We start from the raw sequence: 6,000 nt of genomic DNA, 5'->3' as shown, positions 1-6,000 counted from the left end.
CCTGTCATTTTAACGTCAAATTGTTCATTGGTTGGTATGAAATGGAAAGTGTATTTAATTCATTTGAATAATCAACCCATCACACAATCATAGAAAATGCCCTGAAATACACTTCAAGGCTCAAATTAATTACCTGGACTTCATAGGAAACCTTTGTCTCAAGATGTATTTCTTTTTTTCTCTCTTTTGTTTATACTTTATTTCTTTATGAGTCAACATTGACTGAGGTGCCTTCACAAAAATCTTTGCTCTCTTACATGCATTTTACAGTGGTATTCATACCATATTTCCATAAAATCCTGTAAGGTTCCTTCTGGTTGATCAAAGTGGGATGTGGGATTGTGGGATTCTAACTTAATACTTACTTACTACCATTTAATTCCCTTCAGGTCACTTGAGTTATGTTCATATCATTTTAATGTCATCAAAGTGAATTCAATTCAGTTCATCAACTTTTTAATCCTACTAAGATATTCATAGGCAAACTATTTGATCACGTATTCACAATGTATTATGTATATAAATTAGTTTCAACATCTGAACAAGTATCCACTTTTGATTCATGATTTATTATCAAATAGTCTGTGTAGTAATTATTGTGCAATGAACTCGTAATGCTCACATGAATATATTTGAAATTGTTTTGTAAATGTTTTTGAAATATGTTTTGATTTCTATTTGTGTATCTCATCAGGCTTGTTTGTATATTATGCTGTGGATTTGACTTCTACTGCTTTATTACTGCAGATACGTCAATTAAATCTTGAAATGGTCTAATTACTGTGTGAATTACAAATGACCCTAATGCTGACAAAATGATAATCAGATTTAAGACAATTAAAATGTATTTGTAATGAAGGCTCTTGACTCATAATGTTTTGGTAGAATATAGAGACAAATATTTTGGTATGATGTCTTCCACAACTACAACTGCTATTTCTGGTACTACTACTAATAGCTGTACTACTAGTACAGCTACCACTAATACTACCACTACTGCTACCACTAATACTAATATTAGTCATCTTCACAACCATTGCAAATACTTATATAGAGAAAACGTTTGGCTATCAAAATGTACAGCTTTTGAACTATGCTACTATTTTTCTGCAAAAGTTTGGGAGGCATTTTCCCATTCATTCCTTATGGGGACATATTTGGCTTTGCTCCTGCAGCAGAATGTGTGCAGCCATTTTAAGCTCTCTCTGCATTTAACTTTTCACCTCTTCAGCCTTTTTACACCTTTTTAAGCTCTTTCTGCCCTCTTACTCTACAACTTTTCTGCCTTTCCATTCTTTTTTCACGTTTTTAAGCTCTTTCATCCCTCTTACTCTACAGCTTTTCAACCTCTTAAGAAATTGATCTTTCTGCCTTTTCATCTTTTTAAAAAAATCTTTACAGAAACATAAATGACATGACCGCGTTCAGCAATGTCTCCTGTTACTCATCTTATAAATGTGTTGGCAATAAACATCACAGTTTTTTCAAAGATCACAGGGGTTTGGCAGGAGTTTTCCCATTCATTCTTAAGGGGACATTTCATCTTTGGCTCTGATCCTGCTCCAGCATGTGTGCAGCCATTGTAAGCTCTTTCTGCCATTAACATTCCACCGTTTCAGTCTTTATTCACCCTTTTAAGCTCTTTCTGCCTTTTCAGCTCCTTCAAACATTACGCTTCAAGTTCAGCTATGAAAGTGATAAACTTTTTAAACACTTTCAGCCCTCCTCAACTTTTCTGTCTCTTAGCCTTTTTAAAATATTCATCTTTCTGCCATTTCAGCTTCTTTAAAGGGAGAAAATTTCTCTTCAGCTCGATTTGGTTCCCACATCTTTTACTTGACATGGATAATATATGCATAGAAATGTAGGAAATCTTGTTAGCTTTCAGTTGATGGTCTTATTTCAGATGTGGAACTTACGGTTTTGGATTTAGAAGCCTGAGAGCGACGAGAAGTCACGCAGCTCTCCCATAAGCTGCAATGTTAATTCTGAACCGAAATTTCTGGCGAAGAGCAGACGGTACCTGTTCTCTCTCTCGCTCCTGTGCCCTTATTTCGCACTTTCCAGAAATAAAAACAACATCACCGCGTTCAGCAAGTCCTCCTCTCACTTACCATATAGATATTTTGGTGACAGCCATTACATTTTTTTTGAAAATCAGAGGAGTTTGGGAGGCGTTTTCCAATTCATCCTTATGGGGAATTTTTCAAATTTCATCCTGCTATAACTTCTGCATACTTTAAGCCATAGAAGCCATTCAACTATTAAAATGTTCAACTTTTTAAGCTATTCCAACCTTGTACTTTTTTGCTTTTTAACTTTTCAACTTCTTTAGAAATTCGGCTTTTTCTAAACAAAATTTAACACTGAAGTAAATGGGAAAATCTTCAAATCCTCTTCCAAAGTCATCGACTTTGCACCTCTTCCTGTCCTTCATACTTTGAGCTAGAGACACCATTCCAACTTTATAATATATAAATATTTTGGCCATAACCATTACAATTTTTTCAAAAGTCGCAGGAGTTTGTCAGGCGTTTTCCCATTCATCCTTATGGGGACATTTTCATCTTTGGCTCTGCTCCTGCTCCAGCATGTGTGCAAACATTTTAAGCTCTTTATGCCTTTATCCTTTCACCTCTTCAACCTTTTTTCCACCTTTTTAAGCTCTTTCTGCCCTCTTACTCTACAATCTTTCTGCCTTTCCAGTCTTTTTTCATCTTTTTAAGCTCGTTCTGCCCTCTTAAGCTACAGCTTTTCAACCTCTTCAGATATTGGACTTTCTGCCTTTTGATCTTTTTAAAATATTCTTTCCAGAAATATAAACAACATCACTTCGTTTAACAATGTCTCCTGTTACTCATTAAATAAATATTTTGACCATGACCATTACAGTTTTTTCAAAGATCACAGGAGTTTGTCAGACGTTTTCCCATTCATCCTTATGCGGACATTTTCATCTTTGGCTCTGCTCCTGATCCTGCTCCAGCATGTGTGCAACCATTTTAAGCTCTTTATTCCTTTATCCTTTATCCTTTCACCTTTTCAACCCTTTCTCACCTTTTTAAGCTCTTTCTGCCCTCTTACCCTACAACTTGTTGGCCTTTTCAGTCTTTTTTCACATTTTTAAGCTCGTTCAGCCCTCTTAAGCTACAGCTTTTCAACCTTTTCAGATATTCATTTTCCTGCCTTTTCAACTCCTTCAAACATTCAGCTTCATTTTCAGCTATGAAATTGTTACACTTTTTAAACCCTTTCAGCCCTCTTCAACCTTCCTGTCTCTTCATCTTCTTAAAATATTCATCTTTCTGTCATTTTAACTCCTTCAACCATTCCGCTTCCTGTTCAGCTATGGAACTGTTCAACTATCAGTATGTTCAACTTTTTAAGCTCTTTCGGCCTTCAACTTTGCAACTTTTCCGGTTTTTCGACTTTTTCAACATTTCGGCAGGACGTTCAGCAAATTTCCAAGAGCGTTTCAGCCTTCAGCATTCACACTGTATTTTCGCAGGAAATACAATTTTTCTAGTTAGTGTGAATGCTGAAGGCATTCACACTATTGTTCTTCTGGAATTTATTATTATTCTTCCGTACGTTTTTTGGCTCGCTTCTCCTTCTACAAACTTTGTGCTACAGAAACCATTCAACCATCAAAATGTTCAGCTTTTTTAGGACATGATGGCGTCTATTTTTCTTTTTTCTACCTTTTATACTTTTGCTAATATTCAGCTTTTTCTGCTAAATTTTTCCCATTCATCCTTATGGGGATTTTTTCAAATTTCATTCTGCTATAACTTCAGCATACCTTCAGCTATAGAAACCATTCAAACATGAAAATGTTCAGCTTTTTAAGCTCTTTCAACCTTGTGCTTTTGAACGTTTCAACCTTTCAACTTTTTCAAATATTAAGCTTTGTTTAAAAAAAATTTAACATTGCCACAAATGGGAAAAGCTTCAAATCCTCTTCAAAACTCCTCGACTTTCCACCTCTTCTTCTCCCTCATACCTTGAGCTAGAGACACCATTCAAACTTTAAAATACTCACAACGCCTTGAACTATTTGCACTGTATTCAGTTTTTTAAAATCTTGTATGGTTTTGAAATCATCGCAGTTTGAGTTTGAAGGATTTTTAGCTCCTCTTCTCATTTTATAATGGGTGTGTATTGCGTCAGCTAGAGTGAGCGCGCACCAACTGCCGCAGCCCAGAGTGTAGAACAGCTGGGAAAAAAGGGAGAAAAATTCTCTTCAGCTCGATTTGGTTCCCACATCTTTTACTTGACATAGACAATATATGCATAGAAATGTAGGAAATCTTGTGGGCTTTCATCTGATGGTCTTATTTCAGATGTGGGACTTATGGTTTTGGATCTAGAAGCCGAGAGCGACAAGAAGTCCAACAGTTCCTCCATAAGCCGCAATGTTAATTTTGAGCCAAAATTTCTGCTGAAGAGCAGACGGTACCTTTTCTCTCTCTCGCTTCTGTGCCTTCATTTCTCACTTTCCAGAAATAAAAACAACATGACCGCGTTCAGCAACTCCTCCTCTCACTCACCATATAGATATTTCAGCTACAACCATTACAGTTTTCTTTCAAATCGGAGGCGTTTGGGAGGCGTTTTCCCATTCATCCTTATGGGGAATTTTTCAAATTTCATCCTGCTATAACTTCTGCATACTTTAAGCTAAAGAAGCCATTCAACTATTAAAATGTTCAACTTTTTAAGCTATTCCAACCTTGTACTTTTTTGCTTTTTAACTTTTCAACTTCTTTAGAAATTCGGCTTTTTCTAAACAAAATTTAACACTGAAGTAAATGGGAAAATCTTCAAATCCTCTTCCAAAGTCGTCGACTTTGCACCTCTTCCTGTCCTTCATACTTTGAGCTAGAGACACCATTCCAACTTTATAATATATAAATATTTTGGCCATAACCATTACAGTTTTTTCAAAAGTCGCAGGAGTTTGTCAGGCGTTTTCCCATTCATCCTTATGGCGACATTTTCATCTTTGGCTCTGCTCCTGCTCCAGCATGTGTGCAAACATTTTAAGCTCTTTATGCCTTTATCCTTTCACCTCTTCAACCTTTTTTCCACCTTTTTAGGCTCCTTCTGCCCTCTTACTCTACAATCTTTCTGCCTTTCCAGTCTTTTTTCACCTTTTTAAGCTCGTTCTACCCTCTTAAGCTACAGCTTTTCAACCTCTTCAGATATTGGACTTTCTGCCTTTTGATCTTTTTAAAATATTCTTTCCAGAAATATAAACAACATCACTTCATTTAACATTGTCTCCTGTTACTCATTAAATAAATATTTTGACCATAACCATTACAGTTTTTTCAAAGATCGCAGGAGTTTGTCAGGCGTTTTCCCATTCATCCTTATGGGGACATTTTCATCTTTGGCTCTGCTCCTGCTCCAGCATGTGTGCAACCATTAAAAGCTCTTTATGCCTTTATCCTCTCACCTTTTCAACCCTTTCTCACCTTTTTAAGCTCGTTCTTCCCTCTTACTCTACAACTTTTTGGCCTTTTCAGTCTTTTTTCACATTTTTAAGCTCGTTCAGCCCTCTTAAGCTACAGCTTTTCAAACTTTTCAGATATTCATCTTCCTGCCTTTTCAACTCCTTCAAACATTCAACTTCATGTTCAGCTATGAAATTGTTACACTTTTTAAACTCTTTCAGCCCTCTTCAACCTTCCTGTCTCTTCATCTTCTTAAAATATTCATCTTTCTGTAATTTCAACTGCTTCAACCATTCCGCTTCCTGTGCAGCTATGGAACTGTTCAGCTATCAATATGTTCAACTTTTTAAGCTCTTTCGGCCTTTAACTTTGCAACTTTTCCGGCTTTTCGACTTTTTCAACATTTCGCCAGGACGTTCAGCAGATTTCCAAGAGCGTTTCAGCCTTCAGCATTCACACTGTATTTTCGCAGGAAATACAATTTTTCTAGTTAGTGTGAATGCTGAGTCAGCATTCACACTATTGTTCTTCTGGAATTTAT

Source organism: Acanthopagrus latus, chromosome 19 (genome assembly GCF_904848185.1).
Source record: "Acanthopagrus latus isolate v.2019 chromosome 19, fAcaLat1.1, whole genome shotgun sequence".
Classification (NCBI taxonomy): Eukaryota; Metazoa; Chordata; class Actinopteri; order Spariformes; family Sparidae; genus Acanthopagrus; species Acanthopagrus latus.
The sequence above is the reverse complement of the archived record's forward strand: the minus strand, read 5'-3'. Positions refer to the sequence as shown.